The sequence below is a fragment of the Schistocerca gregaria genome, chromosome 6, assembly GCF_023897955.1.
Source record: "Schistocerca gregaria isolate iqSchGreg1 chromosome 6, iqSchGreg1.2, whole genome shotgun sequence".
Taxonomy (NCBI): Eukaryota; Metazoa; Arthropoda; class Insecta; order Orthoptera; family Acrididae; genus Schistocerca; species Schistocerca gregaria.
In genome coordinates this window covers 379,994,077-380,020,979 of record NC_064925.1, presented here as the reverse complement: position 1 = coordinate 380,020,979, position 26,903 = coordinate 379,994,077, and the positions used below count along the sequence as shown (strand labels likewise).

Below are 26,903 nucleotides of genomic sequence, written 5' to 3'. Positions count from 1 at the left end.
TTGGTTACTGGTTAAAGACTGATAATGATTCCACAAATTATAAGATTGCATTGCTTTTCATAGTTGTAGAATTATAAAAAAAAAATAACACTCTTATTAAACATTGTGTTCGCAATCATCAGTTTAACAGATAAAACTCCATTCCATGTCATATGGAAGTGAGTCCAACAGTTGAATTTACACCAGTGTCTCTCTCCATTATACAGTGAAACGTACTGAGAAAAACTGAACAAAAATATCAAAACTTGTTGGCACAAAGGATTAAAGATACATTTTCATGATATTAACATCATGATCTTTTCTGGTATTTATGGAAAATTGAAGCAGGTTTTATTTTTATGGATAGGAAATGCTATGATGAATTTCCATAGTCAAATATTTCAAAATGTGGAATACGTACCATTTACAAACAAAAGAAAGAAATGAAATTTATTGGATAATTCATGTTCTTAAAAGTCATATTACAGATAATATGAAAGGGAAAGAAATTTCAAATAAATTTTTACAAACAAAAGATCTATCCTACAGGCTCCCTTTTTGAATGTTAGATTTGAAGTTTTATGTATCATACTCTATTACTGAACAGAGGTCCCTTTGGTACAGATTCTTTTTAACTCAGATGATCAAATCAAATCAAATCAAATCAAATTTTATTATCACGTAACATGCCTTATACAATCAAGGATTGCGACATAGGTGACTTGTCAGTTTTTATACTACATACAGACTAATAAACTTAATTTTAGGTTATAATACATGTGTTGCTATACAGGTATTTTACACATTTGTCATAATAAAGTATTTTACACATTTGTCATAATACATATTGTGGTGATCTATACAATTATTTTTACATGGTTATCATTCAAGAATGAAATTATATTGCAAATGAACTTTCAAAAGTTCCAACCTGGAAGATCTAAATGAAACTAATTGCTGACTTTCTCCTCATGGAAGGACAACAAGATGAGCAATGCATCCACTACGACACACCCCCAGAAGTGTTCTCCAATCAATATAGATGGTTGTTGGATGTTGGTCTGGAGTCAATCACTACCACATTTTCAGCAGATGGATTTTTCTTGATTGAAGCTGCTGAAAAGCAAGCTCACCCCCCAGCTTCCAGCACTGGAGCAAGACACAGACTCTGCTTTGACACCATTACCTCTATTACTTCAACCACCACAACTAGCCAAGCCCAGATTTCTCTCTTATTTTGGACAACCTCATCATCTACCACCTCACTTTGTGGATTACCATCCTTTTGGCTTCCGCCAATCACACATGCTCTCTCTGCCCATCATGATGAGAAATGGTTCACATGTGTCTCTGCATTAGCAGCCAGCCACACTGTAGGTGGTTATGCACAACTGTCACTAGCCAGAGAGTTGCCTCTCCATGGCAGCCTCAAAACAAATCCTGACTCAATTGTCTTCCCTGGAGATAAATGCTCCATCACTGTGCAAACTGTCTGATTTGCCTACCTCTGAGCTCTGCTGTGGGGATCCCATCCTAGAAGTCCAACATAACCATCAGTTCCTACTGAATTCAAAGGCCCGTCCCACAAACTCTCCCCAGAGTGCATTATCCTCCTCATACCAACAATGCCCCACACAGTCACATTCTACATGCTCCCCAAAATTCATAAATCCAACAATCCTGTCCACCCCATTGTAGCTGGTTCTTGTGCTCCTATTGAAAGAATTTCCACTCTTGTTCATTAACACCTCCAACCAAATGACAAAACTTTGTCTCTCACATCAAAGATAGTAACCACTTCCTTCATAGACTCTCCATCATCTGCCTAGTCATCACTCTTGATGACTACCTACACACCAACATCCCTCATGCTCATCGCCTTCTTGCTACTGAACACAAACTCTCCCAATGTCCTTCAAACTCCAAATCCAGTACCTCATTCCTCATACCCTTTACCAACAATTAACTACGTCCCCTTTGGGTAGAATGTATATAAAGAAACCTAAATACACAGCCAAGGACACCCCTTTGCCAACCTTTTTGTGGGTCATCTAGAGGAAACCTTCCTAACCACCCAAAATCCCAAACCTCTCATTGATGATATATTCATGAGCTGGACTCAGGGCCAAGACACCCTATCTTTGTTCCTCCTCCACCTCAACATCTCCACTCCAATCAACTTCACCTTGTTTTGCTCAAATCAATGTGCTACCTTTCTGGACATTTATCATCAGTTCTCTGATGGCACTGTCCATGTAAAACCCACTAACCACCAACAATAACTGCAATTCAATAGGAGTCATCGCTCCACACCAAAAATTCACTCCAGTACAGCCTGTTAATCTGTGGAATGCACATCTGTAGCGATGAGAGCTCCCTTGTCCAGTCTGCTGAAGATCTCATGAGGACCTTCACAGACAGGCACTAGGCCTCAAACATAGTTCACAAACAGATTTCTTGTGCCATATTCTCACAGAACCTAATCATCCCAAAAGCACCAAAAATGAGTTACAAACGAGCATCATCATCACCCAGTAGCACACTGCACTGGAACAACCAAACCACACCCTTTGCTGGACTTTGATTATCCATCATCATGCCCTGAAATGAAGGACATCCTACTCAAGCTCCTTCCACACCTCCTAAAGTAGTCCTCCATTGTCATCCTAATCCATCCCCACACCACTCCCTCTCCCAGTCTCTTGCTGCAGGCATCATATCCATGTGAAAGACCCCACCTAGCACTTCTTACTCCAGTCCTGTCAATGGTTTATGCTATCCCATCAGCAGCAGGACCATGTGTGAAAGCACCTTTGTCATACATACACCAACTCTGCTGCAATCAGTGCACAGCTTTTCATATTGGTATGACAACCAACCAGCTGTCCACCAGAATGAATGTTCACTTTCACACTGTGGACATGATCAAATTTGTCCACCCACTGGGACAATATGTAGTTGAGCAAAAAATTCTCAATTTCAATAGCTGTTTCACAACCCAGACCATCTGGATCCTTCCCCCTACCACCAGCTTTACTGAAATATGCAGATCCGAGTTATCATTGCAACACATCCTTCACTTTCATTTTCCTCCTGGCCTTAATCTCTATCAATCTACTGTTCTTACACCCTCCACCCAACAGACTTCCTTTTCTCTGTCCTATCACCCCCTCCCAATTCCTGCCTGCATGTCATGTTCATTACGTGCTGTTCCTCATAAGCTCCAGCACCCAGCCATGATATGTCTAGTCTGTGCACCTGCTACCCGTCCCTCCTGTATTCATAGCCAGCAAACTGACTGCCTACTTCTGAGCCACTAGATACTCATCCCCAACTCCTCTTCCAGCCCGATGCCTCTCTTCCCTCTACTCATCCTACCCAACAGAAATCTTCCTCGCGTAGAAGAATGTGACAACCTTAACATATACTGTCACAATGTGCAAGGAGTGAGAAATAACATAAGTGAACTTCAAATTCTTACGAGTGATACTAACATTTTGTCAGACATGCACTTACTGTGTACTGATGAACACTGGCTAAAAGAGTCAGAATTTCATTATCAGTATATTCAAAATTTCAGATTAGTTCACCACTATTCTAGGAAAAATTACAAAGGTGGTGGAACTTGTATCTACATAAGAAACAGCATTAGCTTTGAACCTTTCCATCCCTGTGAACTATATTCCTTAGACAAAGACACTGAAATAGCTGGGGCAGTACTTGCCAACATAAACATGTATTTAATGTGTGTGTATAGATCACCTAGTGGAAACTTTTCTGTCTTCCTCAGAAAATTTGCACTATTGCTAGAAAAAGCATGTCACAATAATTCAAAAAATATAATAATATGTGGTGATCTCAACATTGATTTCCTTGAAGAATCTGCTCGATTGTCGCAATTAGTAAATTTAATGGTGTCATTCAACTTAAATATGAAAGTTATATGTCCAACAAGATTAAACAGCTGTCTTGATCAGGATACTACTAACACAGATTGCACTGTAGAAATTAAATTTGTTGGTTTTTCAGATCACAGTGCACTAACAATACATTTTAATCCACCACTCAATGTACTCCCAACAGGAAAAACAGTTATTAAGTGTAGAAGTAATAGTGACAGTAACATAAATAACTTTGTACTTAGCTTAAAGAAAGAAGACTGGCAAAGTGTATTCACTTCTTTGACTGCAAATGAAAAATATGACAATTTTCTGCAGATATTTGAATATTACTTTAATTGCCATTTCCCAAAGAAAACAAAGCCTATCACTAACAAAAAACAGAATGCGTGGGTCACAAAAGGTATTAAAACTTCATCAGAAAAGATAAGAATGCTGCACAGACTTAGCAAATTGGACAGTGGCAAATCCTAAGAGTTCAAGGTATACTATAAAAATTACAAAACCACATACAGGAGAATTATCAAATGGGCTAAAAAAGCTCATAATGATAAAACAATTAGGTGCTCTTCCATAAAATGTAAGACAGTCAGGAATAGTAAATGAATAGACTGGTAGAAACTTAAGGATAGAGGATAAAATCACACTAAATATAGAAGGACAAAAGACTGAAAATGCACATAAAATTGCCAACAAATTCAACAGCTATTTTTCAGTAATTTCCAAAAACCTCCTAACCAACTCTTCAAATACTGTACACTCTCTTCCTACAAATCTCCTTACCCTCAAAACACTGCACACTCTCTTCTCAAAAGTAATACTCCTCTGAACTCCTTTTTCCTATCTCCCACAACACCGTATCAAATTGAAGATATTATTTTAAAAAGAATTAAAGTGATTTATTTTGCAGGGCATGATAAGATACCCTGCTTCTTACTTCATAAGCATTCAAATTACATCAGTAGACCCCTGTCAAATATCATAAATACCTCATTTCTAGAGGGAACATTTACAAACCAGCTAAAACTTGCTAAAATTATACCTCTCTACAATAAGGGAGAGAAAACAGATATGGCAAACTATAGGCCAATTGCTATACTATCTGCCTTCTCAAAAATATTTGAATACTGTATGTCAATTGGATTAGAAACGTTTTTAAATTCTAACAACATAATCACATTTACCCAATATGGATTTTGGAAAAATAGGTACACCACACATGCTTTGTATGCATTTCTAGAAAAATGCTCAAGTTTTGTTGACCATAAACAACCTGCTGTTGGTATATTTCTTGATCAGTCCAATATGTAGAAATAAGAAAACCAAAGATATCCAGGCACTGCAGGTCAGATACACTACATACAACAAATGGTGTCCCTCAGGGATCTGTTCTTGGCCCTATACTTTTCATATTGTTCATAAATGATCTCCGAGAACACATACCAAATGCCAGCTCCGTTCTGTATGCCAATGACACAAATATCCTGGTAACCAGTAGAGGTGACACACTGCAAGATGCAGTCAATGAAACTACTTTTCTGTTACAGTCTTGGTTTGAAGCAAACAGACTACTCAAAACACTCAAAAAACTGTAAGTATGAACTTCCACACTAGTCAAAATCTTACCCTCTTCAATGCAGTTATCATACACCATCTTAACATAATTTTTAAACTGACTCGTCCTATATCATGATGTGTTTTACTGTACAAATTGTATGATCTACAGGACCAATAATAAATAAATAAACCTAACAGCCATCCCATCAGTCCACCTGATGAACTGCAATACATGCATTGTGCATCCAACCAGCACCATGTAGGGACCCAAAGGTTCTCTAACTCAAAAAAGGATTTATTCTAGAAGTTAGTAACTTTTTCTTCTCTTGTGTGTGTGTGTGTGATATTTAAATTTATATTAGATGTTAACAAATTCCTCTTTCTCAGAAATTCTTTTTCTTCCTATAGCCAGTGTGCATTTTATATTCTCTCTGCTTCAGCCATCATGCTCTCCAAGAAGCAAAGTCATCCACTACTTTTAGTGTCTCATTTCCTAATCTGATTTCCTCTGCCTCACCTAATTTAATTTGGCTACATTCTAAAGGTTGGCATCAGAGAGAAATTTGTGGTGGGTCACAAAAAAGAACAGTCAGAGGACTAAGACACCATACATTCATTCAACTGTTCTTCCAAATCTTTTGCTGCCTCTGACAGAAATACATCACTGGAAAACCTCAAAATTGTTATTTCTTCTCCCTAAACTTTAATTCCTTCTTCAAATTTTTATTTTGCTTCCTTTAATGTTTGCTCAGTGCACAGATTTAACATCAGGGATAGACTACAATTCTGTCTCACACCCTTCTCAACCACCACTTTCCTTTCATGCCCTATAAATCTCATTGGTTTCTGTACAAGTTGTAAATAACTTTTCCATCCATGTATTTTACCCCTACTACCTTCAGAAATTTAAAGAGTGAACTCCAGACAACATTGCCGTAACTTTCCCTACATCTACAAAATCTATAATCATATGTTCGGTACTACCTCACATGTTCCAGCATTTCTCCAGAATCCAAACTAATCTTCCCTGAAGTTGGTGTCTAACAGTTTTTCCCTTCTTATGTAAATAATTCATGCCAGTATTTTGCAACCATGGCTAATCAGATTGATAGTTCAATAAAGTTCACATCTGTCAGTACCTTCTTTCTTTTTAACTGCAATTATTACGTTATTCTTCAAATCTGATGATATTTTGCTGTTTCACACATCTTGTACACCAGGTGAAATAGTTTTGTCACAGCTCAATGAACAATGTCAACAGTTCTGAGGGAATGTCATCTACTCTAGTGGCCTTGTTTCGGATTTCAGTATTCTGTCAAATTTTTCTCACTGTATCGTATCTCCCATCTCTTATTTATATACTTGGTCTTCCTTTTCCATAATATTGCCTTCGAGTTTATTTCTCTTGTACAGCTCCTCCATATATTCAATCCACCTTTCAGATTTTCCTTCTTCGCTTAGTACTGGTTTTCCATCTGAGTTCTAAATATTCATACGACTACTTATCTTTTCTCTGAGGGTCTCTATAATTTTTCTGCATGCGATATGTCTTTCCCATAGTTATGCATGCTTATATAGCCTCACATTTTTCTTCTATCCGTTCCTGCTTACCCATTTTACACTTTCTGTCGCTCTCATTTCTTAGACATCTTTTTGCCTTTCATTTGCTTCACTTTTTTATTTTCTCCTTTCATCAGTTAAATTCAACATGTACTGTGATATCCAAGCCTTTCATCTCCCGAAGTTACCCATTCACCTTCTAATGTCTTCCCTTTCTCTATTTCAGGCAATAATTGCCTAATGTTCCCTTTGAAACTCTCAACCATGTTACCTTCATTCAATTTACCCAGGTCTCATCTCTGTAATTTTCTACCTTTTTGCAATTTCTTTTATTTTAATCTACAGTTCATAATCAATAGATCAATAAATTATGATCGGGATCCACATCTGCCTCTAAAAATGTCTTACAGTTTAAAACTTGGTTCTGTAATCTCTTTCTCACTACCATAAATTAATCTGAAACACACCAGTATCTCCAGGTCTTTTCTATGTAGGCAGCCTTCTTTTATAATTCTTAAACCAAGTTTTAGTGATGATTAAATTATGCTCTGTGCAAAATTCTACCACATGGCTACCTCTTTCATTCCCCCCCCCCCAATCATCTACATTGTTCTATTATTTTATATTTCCTTATCTTCATAATATGGAATTCCAGTGGCCCACAACAGTAAAATATTCATTTCCCTAACTATCACAATAATTTCTTTTATCTCAACTTACATTCATTCAATCTCTTCATCTGCAAATCTAATTGGCATATAAATTTGTACTACTGTGGTGAATGTTGGCTTTGTAACTATTGTGGCAGCAATAATGTGTTCACTATGCTGTTCAGTAGATTATCTGCAGTCCATTTTCTTAATCATCATTAGTCATATTCCTACATTATCCCCACTTGATTTTGTATTTAGATATAAGCTTGTACTAAGCCAACAAGAAGTCTTGTACATCCTGCCACAAAATGTCACTAACTCCCTCTATATCTATCTTCAGTCTATCTATTTCTTTTTTTAAGTTCTCTAACCTGTCTACCCAATTCAGGGACCTAACATACTATGCCCCTACCTATAGAATGCCACTTTTGTTTCTCCTGGGTAATCTCCACCTGGAAATCTAAAAGGGAGACTGTTTTACCTTTGAAATATTTTTCCCAAAAGTATGCCACCAACACTAACCACATAGTGCAGCTGCTTGCCCTCGGGAAAAATTACAGTGTAGTTTCTCTTTGCTTTCAGTCATTCACGGTACCATCATAGCCTGGCCATGTTGGTTGATGGTGGAAGGCCAGATCAGTGAACAACCATACTGTTGCCTTTAAAACTACTGAAGATACTATTGCTCTTCTTCAGGAACCATATATTTGTCTAGTCTTTTGCATATGCCCTTCTGGTGTGGTTGCATCTATGATATGACAAACAGTAACATTGAGGCATGCAAATCACCCAAGCTCAGAAATGTCCATGGTTCATGAGGGGACAGAACTATCTCACATGCAGCTTCAGTTTCTGTTACAGTGCATTTGAGCTCTTGTCTACTCTGACAGAGACTCCACCTTCATTGCCACCTTGGCATATCCTTATGGTATACTATTTAAATTTACCTCAAAAATCTCCTCCTGCCAGCTTCAGGCTGCAGACAAAATGACAGTTATTACATACAGTACAATCTATAAAAATTTTGGGAGATGCTTTTCACTGCTTTACTGTAGTATATTTTTAATTGTTACAAAGCATTTGTGCTTGTGTGGAAATATTCTATAATATTTTCTTATGACTACCACAGTTTTGTTAATTTATTACTACACATTTTACTTCATACACTATCTGTATGATTAACCAGTTACATCTAACTACAGTTCTGTCCAGTTATCACTACACATAAGGCTTTAGTATCACTGTGAAAGAATGTGGTGCCACAAGTGAGAGGTTTCAGAGCTCTTTTGGTCATCTGTGTCACTTCCTCGCCACTTTACCTATAAAAAGATACTTTGTCCACTGGTGTTTTGGTGTGTAACACATTTACTTTATGTAAGCACTCTAGTCTCTGGCTTCTCCTTAGTTCTTCCATGTTGGATAACTTCTAATATTCACCTGCCCATTTTTGATTAAGTCATCTATTTCTTGCCTTTGGGCATATTACTCAGCTATTTCATTTCATGGTTAAAAATGACGTTTTAGTTTATTGTTTTCATGAAAAAATTAAGTGTGGCTGCTGTTATTGCTGTAACAATTGCTAATGTTCACACAGACTTTATCAATGACCCCAATAACCATGCCTTCATTCCCTATTCCATATTACTATATTACTATATCTGTGTCATTTACTAGTCATGACTGGACAGACTGTGTCAAAATTAATTACATATATACATTTTAAAAAAATATTCACAAAATTCAGACATTTATACTTAATAGAAATAATATTTGTTTGTCCATTCACTTTGGTCACTATTAAAGAATTCACCAATGGGTGTTCTTTCAGGTCTTGTGCTACTCACCTTCTGAATGTTCCTAGCAGCAGCACTTCTTGAGGCAGTGAGTTGAACATCTTTCGGGCAACCACTGGAAAGCTCTCTTGCGTTCCCGTCAGTCGACACCTGGATATTTTGATGCTCCTCTTGTTATGGGTATTGTGATTGTGTATATCTTGCCTCGTGCTGAAGACTCCTAGGTTTTCTTTCACGCTGATGAGACATAAAAACACATACTGGCTGAAGACTGTCATAATTCCTAACTGCTTGAATATAGGCCTGCAGTGCTCCTATCTTTTGCTTGATATGATTATTCTGAGAGCTTTTTTCTGTAGAATTAGTACATCCTTACAACCTGCAGAATGTCCCCATAACAGTAGGCCATAATAGATATGGCTACGGAATAGAGCATAATGTACTGTTATGAGATATTGGTCACTCAATACACCTTTTAACCTCATCAGAAGGTATATTACATGGGAGAGCTTGGAGCACACATACACTGTGTGTTCGTCCATTGTTAGTTTCCTGTCTATCATGAAGCCCAACAGTTTGACAGCCTCCATATTATCATGGCATCCGATGTTGTTAAGGGCGCATATCAGATGTTGTGTTTTTTCTTAATTCATTTTCATTTTATTTTTGATGAGTACATCTGTTTCTTGGAGTGATTCTGCAGCAGTTCTTCCTTTGGCAAAAAGGGTGGTGTCATCAGCACACTGTTATGACCAATATCATTGACATAAATAAGGAAAAGGAGAGGCCCTTGGGGTACTCCATATTCCAGCTTTTGTTCTTATGATGTTGCTCCATGAATTGATACCACTTGTCTCCGGTTTTCCAGATAAGATTGAAAAGTTGCCAGAACAACACCTCTGACACTGTAACACTTCAATTTATTGTGCAGTATCTTGTGGGAAATGCAGTCAATACCTTTCTAAGATCACAGAGTGTCAGTGCCACCCTTTCTCTGTCTTCGAATCCTTGCCTTATTTATCTGGTTAAGTCCAGTGCTTCCATAAACGTTGACCTTCCCTTGCGAAAACCATGCTGTGTGTCCTGGAAGAGCTTATTTACTTCAAAATAATTCTATAACTGGAGTTTCATAACAGACTCCATAACTTTAGTTAGAATAGGAATGATAGAAATTGGTCTGTAGCGCGTTGAACAATTATACTTTTGGCTTTCCATCCGACTGAGTTAGCTGAAAGGGTAAGACGTTTCAAAGAAATTAAACAAGGAAACCCAAGGAAATTACATTAGTTCAATTTCTATTTTTGTTATAACAGTAATATTTTAGTCCTTTTGTATAGCTTGAAAAGTGTGCCCATGTCTAATGCTGTTGGTTTTTCATTTCCTCTGTTTCAGATACAGTGTACTATACCACAGCCGAGAAGACATCTGATGCTGGTCTATTTGTGTTGGTTACAGTGCCAGTAGGATTCCGTGTGTTCATGTTTCATGTTTTTTAGCAGGGCTACATATTGAGCTATTCTGCTAATGGGATCATGTGTTTTGATTAGTATTTTATATGAAAATTCCCCCCCCCCCCTCCTCCCCATGAACCATGGACCTTGCCATTGGTGGGGAGGCTTGCGTGCCTCAGCGACACAGATGGCCGTACCGTAGGTGCAACCACAACAGAGGGGTATCTGTTGACAGGCCAGACAAATATGTGGTTCCTGAAGAGGAGCAACAGCCTTTTCAGTAGTTGCAGGGGCAACAGTCTGGATGATTGACTGATCTGGCCTTGCAACATTAACCAAAACGGCCTTGCTTTGCTGGTACTGCGAACGGCTGAAAGCAAGGGGAAACTACAACTGTAATTTTTCCCGAGGACATGCAGCTTTACTGTATTTTTAAATGATGATGGCATCCACTTGGACAAAATATTCTGGAGGTAAAATATTCGCCCATTCGGATCTCCGGGCGGGGACTACTCAGGAGGACGTCGTTATCAGGAGAAAGAAAACTGGCGTTCTACAGATCGGACCGTGGAATGTCAGATCCCTTAATCGGGCAGGTAGGTTAGAAAATTTAAAAAGGGAAATGGATAGGTTAAAGTTAGATATAGTGGGAATTAGTGAAGTTCGGTGGCAGGAGGAACAAGACTTTTGGTCAGGTGAATACAGGGTTATAAACATAAAATCAAATAGGGGTAATGCAGGAGTAGGTTTAATAATGAATAAAAAAATAAGAGTGCGAGTAAGCTACTACAAACAGCATAGTGAACGCATTATTGTGGCCAAGATAGACACAAAGCCCATGCCTACTACAGTAGTACAAGTTTATATGTCAACTAACTCTGCAGATGATGAAGAAATTGATGAACTGTATGATGAGATAAAAGAAATTATTCAAGTAGTGAAGGGAGACGAAAATTTAATAGTCATGGGTGACTGGAATTCGTCAGTAGGAAAAGGGATAGAAGGAAAAATAGTAGGTGATTATGGATTGGGGCTAAGAAATGAAAGAGGAAGCCGTCTGGTAGAATTTTGCACAGAGCATAACTTAATCATAGCTAACACTTGGTTCAAGAATCATAAAAGAAGGTTGTATACATGGAAGAATCCTGGAGATACTAAAAGGTATCAGATAGATTATATAATGGTAAGACAGAGATTTAGGGATCAGGTTTTAAACTGTAGGACATTTCCAGGGGCAGATGTGGACTCTGACCACAATCTATTGGTTATGACCTATAGGTTAAAACTGAAGAAACTGCAAAAAGGTGGGAATTTAAGGAGATGGGATCTGGATAAGCTGAAAGAACCAGAGGTTGTACAATGTTTCAAGGAGAGCATAAGGGAACAATTGACCGGATTGAGGGAAAGAAACACAGTAGAAGAAGAATGGGTAGCTCTGAGGGATGAAGTAGTGAAGGCAGCAGAGGATAAAGTAGGTAAAAAGACGAAGGCTGATAGAAATCCTTGGGTAACAGAAGAAATATTGAATTTAATTGATGAAGGGAGAAAATATAAAAATGCAGTAAATGAAGCAGGCAAAAAGGAATACAAACGTCTCAAAAATGAGATCGACAGGAAGTGCAAAATGGCTAAGCAGGGATGGCTAGAAGACAAATGTAAGGATGTAGAAGCTTATCTCACTAGGGGTAGAATAGATGCTGCCTACAGGAAAATTAAAGAGATCTTTGGAGAGAAGAGAACCACGTGTACCAATATCAAGAGCTCAGATGGCAACCCAGTTCTAAGCAAAGAAGGGAAGGCAGAAAGGTGGAAGGAGTATACAGATGGTCTATACAAGGGCGATGTCCTTTCTACTTGCGGACAATGTTATGGAAATGGAAGAGGATGTAGATGAAGACGAAATGGGAGATACGATACTGCGTGTAGAGTTTGACAGAGCACTGAAAGACCTGAGTAGAAACAAGCCCCACGGAGTACACAACATTCCATTGGAACTACTGATGGCCTTGGGTGAGGCAGTCCTGATAAAACTCTACCATCTGGTGAGCAAGATGTATGAGACAGGCGAAATACCCTCAGACTTCAAGAAGAATATAATAATTCCAATCCCAAAGAAAGCAGGTGTTGACAGATGTGGAAATTACCGAACTATCAGTTTAATAAGCCACAGCTGCAAAATACTAACACAAATTCTTTACAGACGAATGGAAAAACTAGTAGAAGCCTACCTCGGGGAAGATCAGTTTGGATTCCGTGGAAATGTTGGACCACGTGAGGCAATACTGACCCTACGACTTATCTTAGAAGCTAGATTAAGGAAGGGCAAACCTACATTTTTTGCATTTGTAGATTTAGAGAAAGCTTTTGACAATGTTGACTGGAATACTCTCTTTCAAATTCTGAAGGTGGCAGGGGTAAAATATAGGGAGCAAAAGGCTATTTACAGTTTGTACAGAAACCAGATGGCAGTTATAAGAGTCGAGGGATATGAAAGGGAAGCAGTGGTTGGGTAGGGAGTGAGACAGGGTTGTAATCTCTCCCCGATGTTATTCAATATGTATATTGAGCAAGCAGTAAAGGAAACAAAAGAAAAATTTGGAGTAGGTATTAAAATCCATGGAGAAGAAATAAAAACTTTGAGGTTCGCCGATGACATCGTAATTCTGTCAAGAACAGCAAAGGACTTGGAAGAGCAGTTGAACGGAATGGATAGTGTCTTGAAAAGAGGATAGAAGATGAACATGAACAAAAGCAAAACGAGGATAATGGAATGTAGTCGAATTAAGTTGAGTGATGCTGAGGGAATTAGATTAGGAAATGAGACACTTAAAGTAGTAAAGGAGTTTTGTTATTTGGGGAGCAAAATAACTGATGATGGTCAAAGTAGAGAGGATATCAAATGTAGACTGGCAATGGCAAGGAAAGCGTTTCTGAAGAAGAGTAATTTGTTAACATCGAGTATAGATTTAAGTGTCAGGAAGTCTTTTCTGAAAGTATTTGTATGGAGTGTAGCCATGTATGGAAGTGAAACATGGTCGATGACTAGTTTGGACAAGAAGAGAATAGAAGCTTTGGAAATGTGGTGCTACAGAAGAATACTGAAGATAAGGTGGATAGATCACGTAACTAATGAGGACGTATTGAACAGGATTGGGGAGAAGAGAAGTTTGTGGCACAACTTGACTAGCAGAAGGGATCGGTTGGTAGGACATGTTTTGAGGCATCAAGGGATCACAAATTTAGCATTGGAGGGCAGCGTGGAGGGTAAAAATCGTAGAGGGAGACCAAGAGATGAATACACTAAGCAGATTCAGAAGAATGTAGGTTGCAGTAGGTACTGGGAGATGAAGAAGCTTGCACAGGATAGAGTAGCATGGAGAGCTGCATGAAACCAGTCTCAGGACTGAAGACAACAACAACAACAACAACAACAACAATGAAAATTTCTTGACTTACCTACATCTTTGATTTACTTGTAGGCTACTTTTCTGTAGTGTGTTTGTGTGTTTTCACTTTTTTGTAGTATTTATTTTCAAAATATCTTGTTCACTAATCTCTCTATTGTGCATCTTGCGCTCACAATGCAGACAATGGGCTGACCCATTCTTAATAAACGTACTGGAGTCGCATTTGGAAGACCAGTGGTCTATTCCCCGTTTGGCCATCTTGCCTTGGTTTTTCCAAGAGTTTCTTCTTGTTGCTAATGTGAATGCTGGGATGGTTCCTTCGATCGGGCCATGGCTGATTTCCTGCCCCTATCCTCCCATTATCCACAGCGTACGATGTTAAGGTTTGTACGTGTATGTCATCTGTCATGTCCAATACTACTGTACTATATGGTCTATGGACGAACAAATAAATAGATGTCATACTAGCAAATGACTTCATAACTAAGGACTAGGAGCACTGCAAAGTCATAATACCGGGCAAATGTAATATATTGTCATAGCAGTATTCGGTATTGTGATTCTCAAATGTTACTCTGAGTTACTGTAAGAGTATCTTCCCTTTATAATCAATTTATTGGTGTGTTTTTGCGTATATTCCGGTGATTCTCAAATGTTACTCTGAGCTACTGTAAGAGTATCTTCCCTTTATAATCAATTTATTGGTGTGTTTTTGCGTATATTCCGATTTCAGATTAACAGCGCATCCGCGGTTCACACAACTGATGTAGGCCCATCTGATTATGCTCTTGTAAAAGTACACTACTGTTTCTAGGGCTGCAAACGAAAGGACCCAGTTATAACAATGGGAGGCAACGAGACTTTGCAGAGACGTGTATGTTAACATCTACGGAACCGCTGTTTTCGCTAAATACGCACATGCGATGCATTACTATTATTATTGTTGTCTTAATATTGTATGTGTGTGGTTTTCGCATATAATCCCACATCATAGTACTGACAAATGCTTTCAAATGTAATCGCTAGATGGAGGAGGGATCGAGACATTAAGGATTGGCTCTAGTACGCACCAGTAGCGGTAGATGGCGATATGCTTTGTGTTTTGAATTAAAAGTCAATGGCGGTGAATGTTTACACCTGTGTTCGACATTTTGTGTGATTGTTCCGCTATTCGTTACTGTTAGTTGCCTGTTACAATAACTGCATTGCGGATATCGACGGCTCTTGTTTTGTTTACACGTCCGATCGTGGTTACTGTACTAACATTGCTGTGCAAGACTAATTACGTGTGTGTTTCTGCTTGGTGCTCAAGAGCGTACCCACGGGCTATCTGTTTATGACATTAATGTTTTAGGTTGGAATCCCCAGTGCTCGCCGAGGTTGCCTGCAGGTGCGTTACCTACCTGATGCATGATACCCAACACGGAAATAATATTAAATTTCGCCTCACCCCAGGCGCTTTAGCTTTCACGAAGTAATTGCTGATTAAACCTTACAATATCAGAATCCGCTGCATGCAGATTTTGAAGTCCGGCAGATCGTTTTCACAAACACTGATTTATAGGGACAAATTTGATATTTCCATACATCCGAGGTAAACTGAGTTTTAATGAGCTTCTTAACAAAACCATGTGCACTGTGAAAAGAATCGATTTTTTTGATGAGGTTGACAGTTAGAAAAGGGTTATTACATCTTAATAGTTTTTCTCCAGTGAGCTTGTAATTGATGTTATAGATTCAAGCCTGATTGTCAGATAGCAGAAAACAATGAATATACAACAATCCTTATGTGAGCACGGTAAACTGGATGTCAAATAGCTAATATCTAAAACAAAGCTATGCATGTATGCTCACAGCCCTAGCCCTATTTCTGCATTATGTTCAAATGCCTGCTTTTCTATTCTTTTTGAATAGCCGTTATTTGGTGACAGCTCACAGTTTTTGTTTATTTTTACTAGATAAACGACTCTGGATCAGAAGGCAATGATATAGATTTTCTCGGTGTTTGTACGCTTGTATATGTAATTTCACTTTTGTATCTTCACATTGTCCCCTGTTAACAGTGCAAGCGATTCTGCCTTACAGATCTGATAGTAAAACTACTAGTCGGTGCTGAGGTAAACTGAAACTGTTTATTGCCGAAACATTGCTAATGATCTTTTTAATACTTTTAAGCTACTGACGAACTTACTATAGCCTAGAACACCAATAATTATAAACTCCTACAGTATTAAAAGTTAACAATGACTTATAAGAATTATACCAAATTTGCGAAAAAGAATCCACCTTTTACAATATCTGTTAAGAATGACACCCCATAAAATATTTTTGTTGCCTTTCGGCTATGTATAGCGTTTTCATCGAATAATTGAGAAAAGCAGCCCTAATAATCTTATCTCCGATACCAGTACACTTAATTCTCAAGTATCAGTGTTCAAAATAATATGCAGCATCAGTATTTATACATTTTGCTGCCCATTGTCTATACATGTTTTACGAAGTCTTCTCTTATCTTGAAAATATCCTTAATCATTTATGGTTATTTTTATACTTGAGTAGGTTTGTGGGAAATTTTACAGCAACTTGTTGCCAAATAAACAATTTCCAATGTAATAAAAATATGGGATATGATCTGTTATTGAGAGACATGAAAAACTGAAAACATGTTATGGTCTGACGGAAGGTGTAATATTTACAGGTTCACTCAAGCTCAACCAGCTCTTTGCCACTGCTGCTACATTGTGAGGTGAGTGTCTTGTAGATCATGACGTAACATCGACCCATTCACACATCATGTTCTGTCAGTCCCATGTTGAAGGAGGGCCTTTGAGGATGCTGAGTGAGTCAAGTTTTACATTAACAAGCAGTGACAGCCATGGCTGGTTCCTTCCATGAAGTGTACCAACAACTTAAGGGGTTCTACTTGTGATGTTTCTCGAGATATACCACATTTCAGCTGACTTTTTCTTTTGACATTATTCTGCTGAAGTATTGTTTCGTCGCTATTAGTTGAAGCCATTTATTAGGATGTTGTAGCAAGATAGCAATACTGAAGTACTCATTCTGCTAGATTAAATTGCTTTGGTTTAAAGGAAATGAACTAGAGAAATTGAATTAACCAGGCGGTACAATATAAAAGCACAGTAAATGGAATTTATTTCAAATTAGTCAAATTATCTCATGATCTACACACTACTGAATATGAAATTAAGTGAAACTAGTGCTATTTTATGAATGATACACAAATTTACTAGGATGCATGTTCAAATGTGTGTAAGGTCTTATGGGACTTAACTGCTATGGTCATCAGTCCCTAAGCTTACACACTACTTAACCTAAATTATCCTAAGGACAAACACACACACCCACGCCCAAGGGAGGACTCAAACCTCCGCCGGGACCAGTCGCACAGTCTAAGACTGCAGCGTCTTAGACCGCGCGGCTCTTTATTACTACCCATTTTGGTAGTGTGCAGTCATCATATCTGTATGAAAAGATTATTAATCTCATGCCATATCAATTATCAGTATGGAAGTTCATATGATACATTTCTTATCTGCACTGTTACACATGTACAGAAAACCATCTGATGTCTTATCACAAGTTCAGTTTTAACCATGAGTTCTAATAGATGATGCCATATTTTGTCCTAAGACAGCAGTTTGTTTTCTGTATAAGTGTCGCAGTATAGATAGGACTAAAATTACATTGATTTCCATATTGATAAATGATTTGATATGATCAGTAATTGATCTTTTTATGCTCATATGATAGTAGATTAAATTAGACCAGATGTAATTTTCAATCCAATAGTTCCACAGTGAGGAGATCCTCCAGGATGTAGAACATGTCAGAAAAAAATATCAAAGCTAGTAATAATAAAAGACTATTAATACAGTTGCATCCCATTTGTTCCAAACAATATATTACTGCTGTTAGAAATTGCTAGCAGAAAATTTTCTAACCTTTTTTTATAATTTTGTTATGTCCTCGTAAGGGATTACTAGAAAAACAATGAGTGTCACATGACAAATTACACTAATCAAAGTTGTTGAGTTACTTTGAAATTATACTAGGGATTTGTGGATATTGAGTAATAGTCAGACTATAGTAGAAATGTTACAAAACAAGAATACGTTGTAATTTGTTTTATTTTGCATACCAGAATGATGGTAGTAACTGCTATGTGTTTCATTGCAGCAGGGAGAAAAAGTGTGAAATTTAGTATAAAGTTACACCGATCAGAAGTGCCAGCAGGAATGAAATTATTATTGATGATGTTTCTGTTTATTGTTGTCACATATTTCAATTTCTATATGAATGTAAGATGCATCAGAAAAAAATAACATGTAACTCTATACATTGACTGCTACATGCATCCTTAGATTTTTACATAGGAGGGGTATTAAATACAAGTAATAGTCATGTTGAAATATAAAAAGACCTGTGTGAGGTAGCTATTGGAATGTAGAATTTCTCTGTAAATAATACTGAACAGTTTTGAGTTCTCGTTTATAAGGATTCAGAAGGCTCCTGCAATAGTTGCAGTCATTTTTAGTAATGTGACGTATGACCCTCCCATGCATACAAAAATGACGGGTTTAGAGAAACAATATTGAGAAATCGAAAAGTAACTCTATCAGTTTGATAGGAAGAAGGGTAGCAGCTCTTACGTAGAGCGTATTAGAACGAATGTCGATTGTATGGGAGAATTGCCCCTCTAGAAGAGTTCATAGAATGCGTACAAGACAGATGAGCAGACCTGCAGACCCAAATAGCTGACGTCAGTTTGTTGCAGAGTTGTTAACATGGTTTCGTTTCCAGAATGTTGAGTTACTTAGCGTCTACACGAGTTTCATAAGCACTAGTTTCCGATAGCCTACGGAACATTTTTGTTCTACATCTTATTCTACTGGTTACTGCTTAAAAACAAACATTATTTATAACAAAACTGAAATTGTCAATATTTAATCGGGGCTTTATTTGAAAATCGTTGATTTGTAGCGTGAAACGGAGGGATATTCTAGTAAAAATAAAGAAAACCATACCGATTTATCGTATGGCGCTAGATAACATTCTTTTACAAAAAAATAAAATTGAAAAACGCGAAATAAAAATATATTAACATCGCTTCAGTACTACAACGAACTTGCATAAAAAGTGCTTCTGTTAGCCATAAACAACTTTCTCATTTATTGGTAGTAACAGGAAACACCTGCACTTCATCATGATGAAGAACATTCTGTTGAGTACAAAATACCAAAGTGCAGAAGTTATGTGATCAACTAATTTTTGTTACTTACCAAATGCAATGCATATTCTGTAAGGATATAAAAACACTGTAAGCTAAAAGTATATGATGTGTGGCCTCTAATTATGTGTAAAGCAAACAAAGACGCAAACAGAGGTTCCCAGTTTGTCTCTTACACATTTATGTTTCTTTCCTTGCCAATGCTACCAGTAATACTGTTAATCCTGTCATTTACTACGGCATTTATGTACTGTACCTAAAACTATGAAACCGTAGTTTTGGTAGAGTGGAACTCTAACACGCTGAGGTGACAAAAGTCATGGGATATCTCGTAATATCGTGCCGGACCTCCTTTTGCTCGTCGTAGTGCAGCAACTCGAGATGGCAACGACTCGAGAAGTCATTGGAAGTCTCCTGCAGAAATATTGAGCGACATACCTCTATAGATGTCCATAATTGTGAAAGTGTTGACGGTGCAGGATTTTGTGCACGAACTGACCTGTCCCATAAATTTTCGATGGGATTCATGTCGGAAGATCTGGGTGTCCAAATCAGCTCGAATTATCCAGAATGTTCTTCAAACCGATGACACGGCGCATTGTCGTCTATAAAAATCCGTCTTTGTTTAGGAACATGAAGTCCATGAGTGGCTACAAATGGTCTCCAAGTAGCGGAACATAACCATTTCCAGTCAATGATCCGTTCAGTTGGACCATAGAAGCCAGTCCATTCCATGTAAACACAGCCCACATCATTATGGAGCCACCGCCAGCTTGCACGGAGCTTGGTTGACAACTTGGGTCCATGGCTTCGTGGGGTCTGAATCGCACTCGAACCCTACCATCAGCTCTTACCAACTCAAATTGGGACTCATCTGACCAGGCCACGGTTTTCCATTCGTCTAGGGTTCGTCTGATATGATCGCGAGCCCAGGTGCTAGCAAAGGTACTTACGTCAGTCGTCTGCTCCCATAGCCGATGAACGCCAGATTTCGTCGCACTGTGGTAACGGATACGTTCGTCGTACGTCACACATCGATTTCTGCGGTGCTTTCAGGTGGTGGTGCTTCTCTGGTAGCAGTGACCTCTCATGCTGCTGTTCTTGGTCGTTAAGTGAAGGGCATAGGCCACTGCATTGTCCGTGGTGAGAGATAATGTCTGAAATTTAGTATTTTCGGCACACTGTGGACACTGTTGATCTCGGAAAATTGATTTATTGATTTCCCTGACGATTACCGAAATGGAATGTACCATATGTCTAACTCCAACTACCATTCCGCGTTCAAAAGTCTCTTAATTTCCGTCGTGCAGCCATAACCTCGTCGGAAACCTTTTCACATGAATCAGCTGAGTGCAGATGACAGCTCCGCCAATGCACTGTCCTTTTATATCTTGTACGTACGATGCTACCGCCATCTTCATATGTGCATATTGCTGTCCCATGGCTTTTGTCATTTCAGATTAGGCACCTTTGCGAGGTCCTGAAGGATTAAACAGCGCAGTCGAGGCTTGTTTCTTAACTTGCTGAAAATCTTCAACACAGCTTACAAAATGTCTGCGAAATAAATATGACCACAGGGAGTATTGCGTGGATTAAATACTTCCCAGCAAAGAGGAACTCAGTACATCATTTTTAATGTTGAAGCTAAAGTAGCGTCAAGCATACCCAAGGAATTGTCTTAATTTAAGGGGTGATTGTTCATAATGGGAGGAAGAATCGTTAGAAAAATATTTCGAACTGCGGGACGATTTGCAGATTACGAAAGCTTGCTGCACGGATTGGCGTTAAGGTATAACCTGCCCATCGACGAATGTAATGGGATACAGGTAAATGGATGAAATAACTTCAACTGTTTCACTCCTGTCGTCCTCAGTTGCGTATAATATTACGATATGTTGAGAATTATTACTTTGTGATCGTCTAATCACAAATGAATAAAACAGTTTTTGTGCCATAACGCGTTTCGCTGTTATTCTTTTCAAGGCGTCTTCAGTGACAGATTTCGTTGATGTTGATCTACATATTGCGTTCTTGTTCCTGTGTTACAGCTATTCTCCGTATGATAACGGCCATTTGAAATTTCATTTTCACACTTTACAGCACTAGGACTGCTACATTGCGTTTTGACTTTGTTTTCTATCGAATGTTTTTGCAACTATCGGGCAATTAGTCTGATAACTTGTAACATGAGACCCTTACCTACTTTCTGATTACCAGTACTTAGCCACATACCACCTCCATCTCTGCAGCGAGAAACTGCCCTAATACAAATGTTCGTGCAAACATTCTTAGCATCAGCACAGGTAGGTTTCATTCTCGTCACCTACCCCTGGATACCGCAAAAAAAGTTGGAAACTGCTTTAATGCTCGAGACACCCATGGCAGATTAATGTTACGACTGAATAACTTAAAATGCTATGCACACCGACCAAACCAACTGGCTTTGAATTGACGTGCAACATCTGGTCCTTTCTTTACCGAATAAGAACCAAAATTGAAGGTCTGTCGAGTCTTTGCACAAATGGAAGAAAATATCTTCACTCACAAAGTTTTGACTGTGGCTCTGAAAAGCAGACTGTTCGCCTGTAATTGAAGAATGTTCTCTTGCTACCTAGCCATATTGAGATACAGGGTAACGACACGGCTGATAAAGTTACCAAGGAAGCATGTTGGGATGGTGCTGTCCGTCAGTGTCCCATCCCGTTGCACGCCATTATCTCATTTTGTGACACATGCATCATACGTCAGTGGGAGACTGAATGTTTGCAGCTGACAGGCAACAAACTGCAGTCTCTCAACTCGACCACAAAGGCTTGGCGGACTTCGTGTCAGCCTCGCCGCTGGAAGGAGGTTTTACTTACCACACTGCGCATCGGGTATATCCCTTTCACACATAGCTTCCTCCTTCGGCGGGAGGATCCAGCATTCTGTGGAGTTTGTGGCTTGGCGCTTTCAGTTCAGCATATTGTGGCTACGTGTGTTGTGTATTATACTGATATTAGGGCAGCCCTCGGTCTCGCCTGAGATCTGCCTACCATCCTCGTAGATACCGATACCAGTGTTAACAGAGTGGTGAAATTTTGTGAACTGTCAGGCCTCATCACTAAACTGGTGGGGAAGGGCGGCAGACGTTAATACGTTATAAACTGCCCCACATGTGGGGACAGCCTTCGCCCCCGCCCATGAGATGTGCTTTTTCGTCAGGGCGCTAATGACCATGATGTCGAGCGCCCCCTCAACCCTAATCATCATCGACTTACTGGTGATGACGGAGAGATCAGTAGACTATCTTCGTGGCCAGTACATTAGTCTGTAGTTTGAGATAATTGTAGTGTTATTATTATGTGATGTGCCACACGCTAAAATAATTCACCGAGACTGCTGTCAGTTGGCGGCTTCTATTACTACTGGTAAGTAGCAACTACCAGTTGGTAACAAACAGCCGACAACTGACGTCAAGTGAGATGTCCCGTTCCGACATGATCGCGCTGATGCACTCCATAGGATGCGTGCTCTCTTACATGGCGTAATGTGGATACTTAAGTGCTATCTTGTCTTCATTGCCCCCACGCAGTTGAGTACCCGTCATTGCATACGTGCCGACAAGGTGAGCCAGTTTCCCTTGGCCGTAAACAAGCGCTGTACTCTCCCTTCGGACGCGTTAGAAAATAGTTAATATCATCCAGCTAGCTTATTTCGTAGAGATAAGTGTCCGTGTTAATCGGCGGCATTACACCCCATACAAATATTTCTTCGTATGTACTTTATATTATTATTATCATCTGAAAATAGTTTTCTTTCTTCTCTTATATACAGCAGGATCGCTTAGTGTGTCCAGCCAAGAGGGGACTGCTTCTAAAACTTGATGTAAATCATTGCCGTAGTGAGAGAATTCTTTACATGTTCCACAAAAAATGACACGTCGTGCTGCAGAATTCGATCAGCCGCACATTTTGAGTTTGCAGCCACATAATATATATCACTTCAAAATGTTTTTCTACAAAAAAATCATTTAATACTTTCGGTTGGAATGCAGGCTCCGTTGTTCTTCACGTAAATGATTTTAACGCTTGAGCTTCCACCAAAGTCGAATTTCAACTCAAGGAATTAAGTGAAACTATCAAGAGATTGTTCAATATTAGCCACTAAAGAAATTAAGCTTTCCCTCTCTCAAATTTTCCAGAATTATAATTCAAACAATTTTTCTAAGATACATGAAATTTTCGGTATATGTTCTGACGTGCTTAATATTTTCCAACATAGACTTCTCACTAATAACTTTTAAAGGAGCGTCTCGAAAAAAGCCAAAATTGATGTATCACTCATAGGCTTTTCACTGTTATTCAAAAATCATTAAAATTGAAAAAAAATATCTCTTCCTGGCTTGGAAGAATAATCACTATGCTGTTAATCGGCTAAAGCATACGTAGTCAACACATATTTGAATTAACACACTTTTTTTTTTTTTTATAACACGTCGATATACAGTGAGTGGTCATCCACGTTCAAGACCTCATGTGTACAAATACATCATACATAAACTAGTTTCTGACATCCATTTAATAAGAATGCGCAGAGAAGATTTAACAATGATGGCACGATGGTCTCACCTCCTCGAACCGCCGGCGGCGTTTTGTTTAGCGATTCGCATTGCAGATTATTGCGTCAGTAGAACACCGTTGGATCACTATGCCAGCATCTATCCCGTACGACAATAAACGGAATAAAAAAACATTGTAGTACACACACCATATACCAAATACATAATTCAATACTACACTTTTCTTGCACACGTCATGTTGCTCAAGCGGAAGCTAAAGATTATTCTGTTCCTTAAAATCTACAGCACCTCACAAGCAGCTGCCCCGCTGAAGTATTGTGGGATAAACAAAACGTGATCCGGTGGCATGCCCGAGAACCGTATGTGGAACGTATCCGCCGGGGAAGCCTACACAGGTGCAATTTAATATCACGAAATTTAAATACCTTCACTCCCAGATTACATTCCTTTTACATTTCTTTCTTTTTTTTTTAAAAAAAAAAATCCTCCTCCCCGAACCAAGAAACCCTAGACCAGAAACCGCAAGTGAAGTGCAAGTCCTAAAGTTTACCAACCTCCCCCCCCCCCCCCCGCCCCTCCCACGCATTTTTACATAATAATAGGATAGAATAGGCATGGGTTTGGATAATGAAATGGAGTGCGTCGACAGTGAGTATTAATTATTATAGTTAATTAAATCTAGCTCCCACCCGTTCTCACACGTCTTCAACAGCCCCTTGTATCTAGCATAATAATGTGTCTTCGTAACAGAGGATGCATAGGGTAGTACAACAAAGATCCTTGTTAGTTATTTAAACATCTTACTTAGTAGCTGCTCAGGAAAATAAACTACCATGGTAATAAATAGCCAACAGACATCCATCTCCTGAGGTTTTCGTTTGTAGCTACAATCAGTTGTGAGGCAAATAAAGGGATGTGGAATTCCACCAGGCACAGAAATATGTGTAGGCTAAAGAAGAAGAAACTAATGTGAAATAAGTATAAACTATAGGTAGGATATTTCATAAACGGAAAAAATAAACTGTTCCAAAACAAAATAAAGCCTGCCTAACTCAAGGTGAGAAGGGCTTTGAGGAAATATAAAATTGGTCTTTTTTTTCTTCGAGATAGTTCTGTAGCATGTTAGAAATGTTATCGTCAGGTTTCAGAAGTTAATTCGTGCTATAAATAATGTAAAAGCCGTCTTGTTGGTAACCATGCGCGGTGCCATATTTTCTTTTCCACGCGACTCTGTTCTTGTTTGCGAGATTTTACTATTTCCTGCCATCAGAGAAGATATCTGTGAAATCGGAAGGCTGTGAGCCCATTTACGATGCGATTATTTACGATTTATTAAAGAAATGGTGGAGCACAAAACCCGAACGAAAGCTTTAATAACCTCATTTAGAAGAGACGCCCAAAGACTACATTTTGCTCACCTACTGTCTGGTGTTCGATGATGGTAACACGATAAGAATCGTGACGCTTCAGGCCTAGTATTTGATGCAGGTTGCTTCACTGAAAACCTGTTGAGAAGGACTGATGTGCGTATTACTAGTTTTGAAATATCAGTAAAGGATATTGCTAGAAAGGCACGCCAGAAGGATCAGATTAGAAGGAAAGAGCTACATGATGACCAAATGTATGGTTCTGCATAAGTACTAATAACATCCCTTTTCCAGGTTTCCCCAACTTTCGTTTTTCAGTGTACAAGGAACATTTTCTGTTGAAGCATTGCAGATAAAAAGGTGAAATTAGCAATAGACTTTGTATATGCTATAACACAACTCCCTATGCTACAAATTTTTCGAAGTGCATTACTGTCAAATTTGTTTACATTTTTATGAATTAAAAATTCTGTGTCATATATATATATATATATATATATATATATATATATATATATATATATATATATATATATATATATTAACAAAATTACCGGATTTCTAAAGCTGAGATTAAAAAACTGGTGCACAAATGTCTCTAATTACAAAAAATAACCTACCACATTTTGAAAGTGGTGGGCAAAGTTACCTTTGAGAAAATGTTCCTCATGTGACAGTGTGTGTTCTAAAAGTATCCAACAGCGCCATGATAAAATTATTTGCCAAAAAAATTTACCCAGATTTCAGCCCTTTTTTTTTTTAACATAATGACATCATGTTCAATTATCGCTCAAACAATAAAAATTACATTAGCTTATATGTACCCGTGTATTTTCTCATACGTCCCCTCTTAAGGACCTAAACAGCCTAGCCTCATGTTGTGTGTTTTCAATTACAATGAGGGAGTCGCGTTGTTTCATTAGTTTGCTCTTCTTGGTTTTACAGATATGATACATTATTATTTCTTCCCTCCTCTCCTTTGTGCGTTGCAGTTTCATACACGTTAAGTTTGAATTTTAAAATGGCGAAACCGGTCGTTGTTTGGATAAATATTTAGTACTACTGAAGCGGATCTCTCTAAATTCATTATCATTTCTGTGTGTTGCGGATGCCCTACATACCAAATCTTGTGCCTAAGAAAAACAGCTACGCAGTAGTCCCGATTGTACAAATTAAGATACTGGCGAAGGGTGGATAAGAAGGTATCACGCGAAGAACGTGGCCAACTTCCAGAAGCCACTTGTAAACACTGGTGTGATGGTTGACATAGAAGCTGGGAGGGGTGCTACGAGTACAGTGCAAATGTTTTCGTAAACATCAAAGGTGCTGTATTACCTGTTTCACTATTGAATATGCGTAGTGAAAACTAGTATTCATGGTGAGGTCCAACTAGCTCTGTTCGTTCATGTAACCCAGAAGGCGGTA

The 26,903-nt window shown here is 38.5% G+C and overlaps 1 protein-coding gene across 2 annotated transcripts in view; it reads left to right on the top strand.

The window, feature by feature from the left end:
• The first annotated feature begins 15,396 nt into the window (after positions 1-15,396).
• The window catches only part of LOC126279066 (focal adhesion kinase 1), a 743,693-nt gene continuing 732,186 nt past the window's right edge, over positions 15,397-26,903 (top strand). The window contains exons 1-2 of one of the 2 annotated variants that reach the window (XM_049979508.1): positions 15,397-15,689; positions 16,998-17,045. The gene's annotated coding sequence lies outside the window, so the exon portion shown is untranslated. The remainder of the gene's footprint in view (positions 15,690-16,997; positions 17,046-26,903) is intronic. The other variant, XM_049979509.1, reaches the window with a different exon arrangement.